This window comes from Orcinus orca, chromosome 18, assembly GCF_937001465.1.
Source record: "Orcinus orca chromosome 18, mOrcOrc1.1, whole genome shotgun sequence".
Classification (NCBI taxonomy): domain Eukaryota; kingdom Metazoa; phylum Chordata; class Mammalia; order Artiodactyla; family Delphinidae; genus Orcinus; species Orcinus orca.
Genome location: NC_064576.1, coordinates 72,695,457 through 72,706,364, shown reverse-complemented (window position 1 = coordinate 72,706,364; position 10,908 = coordinate 72,695,457). Strand labels below are relative to the sequence as shown.

The window sequence follows — 10,908 nt, the reverse complement described above, 5'->3', positions numbered from 1 at the left end:
CCCCCTCCTAGGGAGGCGCACTGCCCTCAGTCACTTTCGAGCCTCGTGGGACATGGATTCCTTGTCAAAGACTTTCCTCCCACCGTCGTTGGTCCTTATACTCAAGTCTGGATTGATCCCAATCCAGGAGAAAAACATGGGCCAGTTGCTGTCATCTGATTTCAAAATACACCGATTTGGGGTCAAATCTAACTCAAATTTGAGCTTCAGTCTGTGCCTGCCTTCGGCTGCCACCATGATGGGCTAGGAGGAGGGGGCGTTTACGGTACGGCGGTCAGGAGCGAAGCCTTCAGCATCCTACTGCTTTGTTTTCATGGCTTGTCTCTGCCGTTAGCTGTGTAACCTTGGCCCAGTTACTTGATCTCACTGAACGTCAGTTTGTTCATCTGTAAAATGGAGAGGTCATCGCATCCAATCTCTATAACAATCATGCCAAATGAATCCACACAAACATCTAGTGCAGTACCAGACACTACTAGTGAGTAGAGGACACTGGATTTATCTGGTATGAAAGTAACTTCATAGAGTGAGCTTTAGTAACACAAGGTAGTAATAAGAAGTCATTTCCAGGCTTCCCTGCTGGCGCAGTGGTGGAGAGTCCGCCTGCCGATGCAGGGGACGCGGGTTCGTGCCCCGGTCCAGGAAGATCCCACATGCCGCGGAGCGGCTGGTCCCCTGAGCCATGGCCGCTGAGCCTGCGCGTCCGGAGGCTGTGCTCCGCAACGGGAGAGGCCACGGCAGTGAGAGGCCCACGTACTGCAAAAAAAAAAAAAAAAAAAAAAAAAAAAAGACGTCATTTCCAGGGACTTCCCTGGTGGTCCAGTGGGTAAGACTCTGTGCTCCCAATGCAGGGAGGCTGGGTTCGATCCCTGGTCGGGGAACTAAGGTCCCGCATGCATGCGCAACTGGGAGAACATGCCATGACTGAGAGGTCCACATGTCGCAACTAAAGATCCCACACAGCGCGGCGAGGATCCCACATGCAGCAGCTAAGACCCGGCACAGCCTAAATAAATAAATATTTAAAAAAAAAAAAAGAGAAAGAAAATAAATCATTTCCAGAGCCCTCTGCCGTAATGAGCCTTGATCCCTGGAGCACCAAGCAGGACCCTCAGATTTATTCTCAACCCTTTACTGTTCTTACTTATTTACTCAGTTCCTCCATTGCCCAGACCTGCCCTTGTCCAAAGGCTCAGTGGCCTCCTCGCTGTCTATTTCATTCAGGACCTGATGGTGAAACTAGGCAAATGGGCAAGCTCTTCCAAGGTGTGAATTCCTTCAGCACCTTCAGGGCATGTGCCAGCCCCGTGCTAGACATTAGGGATATACCTTGAGCCAGGGGAACGTGGTCTCTAACCTCATGGAGCGTACTTGGATTTGAGGTTAACATGGTCACTCTGCTCTAGCCACACCACTTCTGCTTATTCAATGTCCTGGATATGTCAAGCACGTTCCTGCCTCAGGGCCTTTGCACTGGCTGTTTCTGCCACTTGAACACTAGGTGCCCAGACATCTTCATAGCTTGTTCCCCTAATTCCTTTGAGCCGATGATAAAACAAGCGTTCCCTTGTCGGATGCCTTTCCTAATCACTTTATCTAAAATAGGCTTCCGACCCCTATTCGTCTCTGCCTTCCCTGTTTTATTTCTTTATAGCACTTATTAGCACATGACATATAACTGAGTCTCTATTTGTTAACCGCTTATCTCTTTCCACTAAAATGTAAGCTCCAGAGAACACAGACCTTGCCTATTTTGTTTACTACTGTATCCCCGGTACCCAGAGCCATGCCTAAGACATCCTGGGTGCTCAGATAATATTCAGTGATGAATGAGTAAATAAAAACAAATACTTAGACATGCAATTACAGGCTAATGAGCTAAGTGTGAGATTGGAGATACACAGGATGGTATAGGAGCCCATGTGAGGGGTGCTCAACTCAGAAGCAGAGGCCAAAGCAGGGGCAGGAGGAAGTTAGAAGGAACAGTCTGTGCAAAGACCCGGGGATGGAAGGGAGCGTGGTGCACTCAAGAGTCTGGGGGTCTTCAGGGAGGTCGGAAGGCGTCATAAAGGGACAAGAAATAAGGCCAGAGGTACCAGTTCACAGGGCAGGCTTTCTAGTCCCGGGGTCCCCCTGTCATCTCACACTCTCTTGGTGGCTGAAGCATGTACATAACAATCAGGTAGTGACCCAAGTGCTAGGATAGAAACTGCATATGCCTAAAACTAAAGGAAAGTAGAAGAAACCACAGGCCTGGGCTGGCATGGAGTGAAACAGGTAAAAACACGAGAACGATTAGTACTTTAATCGTATGTGACACTAGGTTCATAAATCCCATGTATTCATTTATTCTTGAATATTCTTCAACTTATTCTTTTAACTTAGCAAATATTAACTACCTACTCTGTGCTAGGCACCGTCTAGCCACAGAGGTGATTAACCAGACAGATGAAGTACTCCCCACCTTCATACAGCTTACTGTCCAGGGGGGTGAAAGAAGGAAAAACAAACAAACCAAGAAAACAAATAAAGAAAATCACTGCAAGTTGTAATAAAATCTGAAGGAAATCAATAAGAAGCCAGACAGGACACCTGCCAGCGGCAGAATGGCATGAACTCTGTGAGCGGCTGACTTACCCAAAGATGACCAGGTGTGTGGTCGGGGATGCTTGAGGGAGCCGTGGAAATGGCCACAGTCATGCTTCCTGTCTTCCTTCCTGGCACGGGTGACAGTTACCTAGAAATGCTTCTGTGAGGACCTGACCAGAGAATCTTTACTGGTGGGTTATTTGGAAGGACATCCATTTTATTCCAAAACCTCTCCTTTGCATCTAATCACTGGCCATTTCTCCTTCCAAGAGGTACCAAGAACATCCCCTTCTGTCTCCAGGACCTTTGGGCCTGTCGAAAATGTCCCAGCCCACTCTTTTTTTCTTTTCCATTATGGTTTATTACAGGATATTGAATATAGTTCCCTTGCTCTACAGTAGGACCTTGTTGTTTATCCATCTTACATATCAATATAATAGTTTGCATCTGCTAATCCCAAACTCCCACTCCATCCCCCCCATGCCCCCTCCCTCTTTGCAACCACAAGTCTGTTCTCTATGTCTGTGAGTCTGTTTCTGCCTTGTAGATAAGTTCGTTTGTGTCATATTTTAGATTCCACATATAAGTGATATCATATGGTATTTGTCTGACTTACTTCGCTTAGTATGATAATCTCTAGGTCCATCCATGTAGCTGCAAATGCCAGCCCACTTTTCAGGGTCATCACTCGGCTCCTTTGCCTCTAGTTCATTTAGGACAATAGGTATAAATACACCCTCTTCACAGACTTGCGGGGCATAGGGCCCCCCAAAATGCGGGAGCTCCCCTCTCCTGGAGTTAGATCGATGCAGTCAGTCAGCCACGTCTCCTGAGGCCTGCTGGGCTGACACTGTTCTAAACTCATCTTCCACTCCCCACAGGGTTCACTTTATGATGAACGGGCAAAGGGCCACTTCCTGGGGTTGTCAGGCGTGGGACCCCAATATAAATGCACCCCTCATCGGGTGTGGGATTGCTCTGGTTGCGTTCGCTCTCAGGCTGCACCTGTGTCCTCCCCCTACACTCCACAAATGTCCTCCTGCCACAGAGACGACCTCGGAAACCTCCCTTCCTCCCCTGGAATCTCTAGCATCAGAAAGGTTCTTTTCCTCTCACCCCACTAAGTATGTCTAAGTATGTTCCGCCCATGACCCATTCCCTTCAATACACCTGCCTTGTGGCCCCAAGTCCAGTGAATTGTCTCGCTGTTTGTCCTTGGGTTCCTACGACTATCTGTGGGCAGAATTATCAGCAAGCTTCGAAAGATCAAGACGTATCTGTGTATTTAGAACAATTTTTATGACAAGGCAAACGTGAATCCAGAAAACGAGAAAACTTACGTAGACACACCCAAGACAGCACCTGTCCCAGAGAAGGGCTAATAGAAAGCAGTTATCAGTCAAGGATAGACTGTTCTTATATGTATAACTGAATCACTTTTCAGTGCACCTGAAACTAACACAACATTGTAAATCAACTATACTTCAATTTCAAAAAAAAATCATATTCCAGAAAAGAAGAATAGGTCGTTTTAAACTCTGTGTTTGCTCTCTGGGGGAAGAAATATGTGAATATGGTCTGGAAGGGCGTAGGGTGACTTTTCTCCCCCAGCTACACGATTCCCCCTGGCGACAGCCACTGCCGACCGTTGCTTGTGACTTTTCCACAGGTTTTGTGAAGAGCTTCTTAATAAGTGAGGCTTTCACTGTGGAGAACAAATGACTCTAACCTGGCTTCACAGTGACTTGTGGAAACGATCGTCTTCCCTCTCCTCCTGACTCCAGCCAATCCCTGTCATCACCTGCACGTCTCCATTGCGTTATTCCATTCTGAAAGAGAAGATGAATAAAGGTAACAAAAAGGCTTTGAAGGAATGTGGCCGAGGTTAGCAGGAATCATACTTGGCTCGGAGCCCCTTCAGAGCTCTGAGCCCGAAGCCGGTTTCTCTATAATGGAATTGTTCCCTAATTGTTCCCTAATGAAAAGGAATTATAATGTTTGTTATGATACTTATATATTGTAGAATCTATTTATAGAAAAAAATAAATGCACCATTGCTAGTACAATAGCAGAAATATATAAAGGTGGTGGGACTGTTTGTGAATTGCTTGTTTGCTTGCTTTTTTCTACTTTCTAAATATTCCTTAATGTGCTTTATAATAAAAATAGATATACTTTACAATTTGCAATACTTTGATTTAATTTTATCTGGTGTTCACGCTGCATGTGTATTTAAACATTAATTACACTCCACTGAAAGAGGAAAGGTAATAAACTCTTCCATGAACACAAACACATCGAGCAAATGAAATCCACTGTGTTCTGGCCTGTATGTTTATTTCGTGAGAGCATATACGGCATCACAGAAAGTGATGATTCTCTGCCAGGCTTGAGTGTTGGGCTTACCTGGGGATCTTCAGAAAAATCCAGAGGCATAGGTCCTGCCCACAGAGATTCTGATGTCGTTATGGGGCGTGGCCTGGTTTGGGGTTTTTATAAGCTTCCCAAGTAATTCTAACATGGAACCAAGGTTGAAAATCACTGATTTAAAAAAAGAAAACAGGAGTGAACCCCACTGAGGATTTACTAAAATAAAACATCTAAGAGAGTGTCTTTATGAACTACAGCCAATCTTGCTCAGATTAGTAGAAAAATCTAGCATTGTGACAGTTCAAGAATGAAAAATAGCGAGGGTGGGAGGGAGGGAGACGCAACAGGGAAGACATATGGGAACATATGTTTATGTATGACTGATTCACTTTGTTATACAGCAGAAACTAACACACCATTGTAAAGCAATTATACCCCAATAAAGATGTTAAAAAAAAAAAAAAAAAAAAAAAAAAAGAATGAAAAATACCCTAGAATTTAAAGTTTATTAGAAATAATCATGATCTTCCGTACTCAGCATGTGCCTGGCATTTTACATATATCACCTCTAATCTGCATAAGAGCTCTAGACGTTAAATAGCATGGGACCTTAGTTCCCTGATCAGGGATCGAACCCTGACCCCCAGCAGTGGAGGCTCAGAGTCCTAACCACTGGACCGCCAGGGAAGTCCCCAGTACCCATTTTATTTATTTTTATTTTTTTGCGGTACACGGGCCTCTCACTGTCGTGGCCTCTCCCGTCGCGGAGCACAGGCTCCGGACACGCAGGCTCAGCGGCCATGGCTCACGCGCACAGCCGCTCTGCGGCATGTGGGATCTTCCCGGACCGGGGCACGAACCCGCGTCCCCTGCATCGGCAGGCGGACTCTCAACCACTGCGCCACCAGGGAAGCCCCCCAGTACCCATTTTAAAAGATGAGATTCAAAGAAGTTACGCAATTTGCCCCCAAACACGCAGCCAGTAACAGAAGGGGCTGGGGGCTTACAACTCCGATGCAGAAGCCTGCGCTTACTTCCCACCCCACGTCACTTCCACTTAAGAATAAAAGACGCAACTGTCACGCAGAACAACACAGAGTATGATCTAACTTTCGTTAAAACAAACAGTTCTCAGTGTGCGTGCCTGGAAGAGATCCAGGTGATGGTCACCACCCTGCTGACCCCCTTCTGGGGAGGCAGGCCCAGAGATTTTTGCTTTACATACTTTAAATATTTCTGTTGTTTGGATGTTTTTACAAGGAGCATGAGTTCTATTTGTAAAGTATAATCTATAAAATACTAATACTGAAGTAACCATCACCAGTAGTTGGGGCTCGAGGGTGAACTTCTCAAGTCCAGTCCAGGGTTCCCTAAATCTTTGTCCTCTTCATTGTCCACCATGAGTCATAGCCCTGCCTCGGGGGGATTCACACAAAGGGAATAGTGTGTAAACTATACCTACATTATATTACCTAGAATCATTATACTAATCTATGCATCCCTGTGCCATAAAGCAGAAACTTACACAACATTGTAAATCAACTATACTCCAATAAATAATTAATAAAAAATAATCTATGCAGTTCTTTACCCTGAAAGATCTTTAAATTTCTTCCTTATTTAAAAACCTGGCAGGACTTCCCTGATGGTGCAGAGGTTAAGAATCCGCCTGCCAATGCAGGGGACACGGGTTCGAGCCCTGGTCTGGGAAGATCCCACGTGCCGTGGAGCAACTAGAGAAAGCCCACGTGCAGCAATGAAGACCCAACGCAGGCAAAAATAAATTTTAAAAAAAGATTAAAAGAAAAACAACTGGCATTTTTGCGGGTGGGGAACTGAGGTCCGACTCACGCAATACTTCCATGGCTGTTTACAGGGCTTCAAAGTTTCTGAATTCCAAATCTCCTTTCCTGGCACCAGCCCTGCTCCAACTCTGCATTCTGGGGAGGTTGGTGACTTCCCATGAAGTCACCCTGGACAACGATTAGGTCATTTTTAAAGCTTGTTTGCTCTTTTAACCGTGAGGGGAAAAAAATCCAAATCAGTCAAAACAAAACAGCAACCCTATGTGTCCAGAGATGTCCATGGAGAAAGTGGAGATAAACAAGCCGCACTCCTGCGTCTCCTAACAGCAGCGTGTCTCAGCTCACTCTTTAAAAGCTGCAGGGTGCCAGGCCCTGGGTTTTATCAGACCCCCTCAGCTATCCCCACAGCTCTACCAGGACTCGCTGCAGGGGACCAACAGCCCATCGTGTGGTTTCCAAACATCAGAGCAGGCCTCGGTCACAAACAGTTCCATGTTTTTGTTTTTAGCATAAGATAGAACAAATAAACTCTGCAGACTGCTTGGTCCTCAACGGTATTGATGAGGAGAAATTGCAGATCACAGAGACACGCTTTAAATTAACAGGATGTACATGAGCCAGACGTAATTCACCGAGCAGGACCAAGGGAAAAGAACCTGCTTTGGAACACTTGTTGAAACCCTCCATGCAACTTCTCTAATAGAAACTCCAGGATTGAACTGCTACCTCTGACATAGTATAAAATAAGGAACAGCCACTTCCTGGAGAAAGTTGACTATAAGTTGAAGGGAAAGGAGAGATTGATCTTCCCTCTGCAGGAAGCAGGGAGGTCCTTGTGGTCTCAACAGCCCTTTCATGTGAACACGTAGCCCTGAGACCGGGGTTCAGGCCGAGTTAATTAGCAGCGTCTGCTTGGGAGAAAGTTCCAAGCAGGATGCTGAGCTGGAAGGAGGGGCAGGCCAGAGCTCACGTAGGGGCCGACCTGTCCTGCTGGGCCTCTGACGACAAATGGGGTGCGGAGTCTGGGTGAAAAGGGGGTACGGGCATTGAAGAGAGAAAAGACACGTGCTCTCCCTCTCACACACACACACAGGATGGGAACACAAAACAAATGATGGGAAGTGTGATGAAAAAGATCTAGGTCCCAAGAGGGGCCAGATGAGAGAAACGCTGACGTGTCAGCAACGGGTCACATACTCGGAAGTGGGCACAGCCCGAAGTGAAGGGCCCGGTCAGCCTTCTTCTGAAGAGGGAGAAGTAACTGGTGAGGGGAGAGTGTGTGTAAAGAGGGAAGAAACGAACTTTTCGTGACTATTAGAGGCTGTTTATCAGGTAGTTGGAGTGTGTGGGGGGATGGGAGCGTCCAGGAATGAAAGTCTTCATCAGAGAAAGAGCTGAAGGCCTCAGGGCTGGTTCCGGGATTAGAAAGGATGAAACAAGATTCAGAATCAGGGGAAATGAGAGGGCAACATGGGTGGGGGGAGAGGGGGGCAGCAGCTAACACTCAGGGAGCAGCTCCTATGGACCAGGCAGCAGCCCTTACCCTTCAGCTACACCATCTCTCTTTTCTCCATAAACTTGAGGTAGCTTCTAGAAAATTCTACTCCACGGAGGAGGAATTCTGAGGCTACAAAAAATTAAGTAATAGGATCAGCTTACACAGCCATTAAAGGAGGTAGAGATGGGATCTCACCTCACTGCGGCCTTGATGCCAAAGCCCCTTGCTCTATCCCCTTCACCATGCTGTCACTCAAGGTGGGGCCAAGCCATGGAATACCTTAAAAGAAAAAAAAAAGAAACAGCCTGAGAAAGTTGAGAGCAATAGGAAAGTATCAAATCAGTCTGACTGACCCTCTCAAGGGCTCTGACATCTTAAGATGCATGGCCTACGTGACATAGCGCCTGAGTAGGAGAGTTTAATATTTTGGCATATTGTTTTTCTGGGTGTGGTGCACTATTGTTACAGGCTGCACACCCAGACAACATTGTGTGAGGGTTACTGCTTACCTGGAAACTCCAGGCACCAGGATTTTAACTGCAAGAGTCAGAAGGGGTCCACCCTGTGCAGGTATCTTGCTGTAATAACAGCTGGCAGCTGTCTGGGACCCAGGACTTTATGAAGATGACAGAAGGAAGTGTCGAGAATGCTTGAACCCACACTACGAAATAAGACCCATGCAGGTATTTCTAGATAACTTACAACTTGCTGCAACAAACTGTACATGATATAGAAAGGAGTTTTGGCATAAACTCCCAAATTCTTCTCCCTGAAGGGTAAGAAAAACTCTCTAGCCAGGGGTGGCTCAGAGAACGTTCTGGTCTGAAGTCCTCTACATCTCGGGTTTTCAGGTTCGGTGTTCTCCTAAGCTTATTCCACGTTGGTCTCATGTCTCTGCATGGGACTTGCTCAGATTTCACTTTATGCGGTAAATACTCAGTAATAATATTCCTAAGGAGATTTGTTCTCTGCCGTGGGCTCACCCAAATGCCTGCTACTACTGACTGCTGCTTTGCAAAGGGTTTCTCTACCAGAAAGTCTGAAAACCCATGGTTCTGGACAGTGGTGTTTGGTTTCTGCCCAGTTTGTGTCAGAAGAGATTGTATTCAGCTTCTTCTGATGGGAAGAGTGACCTCTTTATTTGGGACCCTCCTCTGATCGAGAACAGGGATGCTGGGACACTTGGTGTGTAGTGTATCACAAATCTTTAGGAATAAGAGTTCAGGGGGCTTCCTGTTAACTATTTCATCCTCAGTATTGTGGAGGCTGCACTACGATATGCCACTAAAGGCCTAGACCTAGTAGGTCTAGGTCCTTAAAAGAAAACCATCCAGGTTTTGATAGTAGGGGAACTAATTTAATTTAAATGAAACGTGAACACCTTTGATGTGCTAGGTGCTACGTTCGGAGCTTCACATACATGCTTTTATTTAGTCCTAGAATGTCTTTATGAGGTGGGTGTTCTATGCCCATCTTACAGATGAGGAAACCGAGACTCTAAGAAATTAGCTGGCTTGTACAAGGTCAAGGTCACACAGCCACTAGGAGACCAGAAGATCTAGGATTTCAAAAATTTTATGGTTGGTGGTGCTAAAAACACGTAACATAAAATTTACCATCTTAACTATTTTGAAGGTATAGTCCAGTAGTGTTAACTCTGTTCATATACTGTGCAAAAGATTTCTGGAATGTTTTCACCTTGCAAAACTGAAACTCTGAATCCATTGAACAATAACTCCCCCTCCCCCCTCCCTGTAGTCCCTGGCAACCGCGAGTCTACTTTCTGTTTCTATGAGTTTGAGTACACTGGACACCTCTTATAAGTGGAATCATACCTAGTATTTTCCTTTCTGTGACTGACTAGTTTCACTTAGCATAATGACCTCAAGATCCATCCGTGTTGTAGCATGAGTCAGAATTTCCTTTCTTCTTAAGGCTCCGCAATATTCCATTGTATGCATACACCACATTTTCTCTACAGAGCTAGGATTTTAATCCAAGTTCGGGAGGCTCCGGATCCCATGCTCCTCTCTTGTGCTGCGTAAACCACGTTCTCTGGTCAGTGCTTTAAAGAGAATTGTAAATTTCACATTCTACATTAAATGCAAGAGAGGTGAGACAGCGGTGTCCCGGCTCCGCTCTCAGCACTGCAAGCCCAGAGGTGGAGTGGCAGAGGGCTGCCTGACTTACACGCTTTCACGGGAAGCACCCCGACCTTCTCCTCGCACCGAGCCCAGCTCGCCACTCCTCCCATCACTGCCTCCTGACACACGCCTGCTCCAGCACACGCCCGGGCCTCTCCTCTCCGGTATGTCACGTACCAAGGTCTCCAGGACGTCCCCGGCTGAATATAAATAGCCCTGAGACCTCAACCTCCCCACCCTTCCTCACCCAGCCTTCCCTGTTGCCCAACTTCCCCGTCCTGTGGGCTGTGCCAGTGTCCTGCTGCTTCTGCAAGTCTGCAGCCTGGTAATCTTTGCCGCCTCTCCGGTTTTCATCACTCACCAGACACTGCCAAGGACAGCAGCTTCCTCCTCGGCAGCCCGAATCTTTCCCTTCCCCAGAATCCCATGCAAATTCCTCGACCAGATCCAGATGGCTTTGCACCTGCAACGTGCTTCTTCCTATTCGCCCCCAACACTCCCA

General features: G+C 46.5%; 1 long non-coding RNA gene across 1 annotated transcript in view; it reads right to left on the bottom strand.

Annotated features, from left to right (window-relative positions):
- Positions 1–790: 790 nt before the first annotated feature.
- Positions 791–10,908, bottom strand: part of LOC117197465 (uncharacterized) — a 44,927-nt gene continuing 34,809 nt past the window's right edge. The window contains exons 9-13 of the long non-coding RNA XR_007473104.1: positions 6,811–10,606; positions 4,996–5,130; positions 4,319–4,418; positions 2,638–3,866; positions 791–1,006 (exon numbers count right to left, since the gene is read on the bottom strand). This is a non-coding gene — a long non-coding RNA (uncharacterized LOC117197465). The remainder of the gene's footprint in view (positions 1,007–2,637; positions 3,867–4,318; positions 4,419–4,995; positions 5,131–6,810; positions 10,607–10,908) is intronic.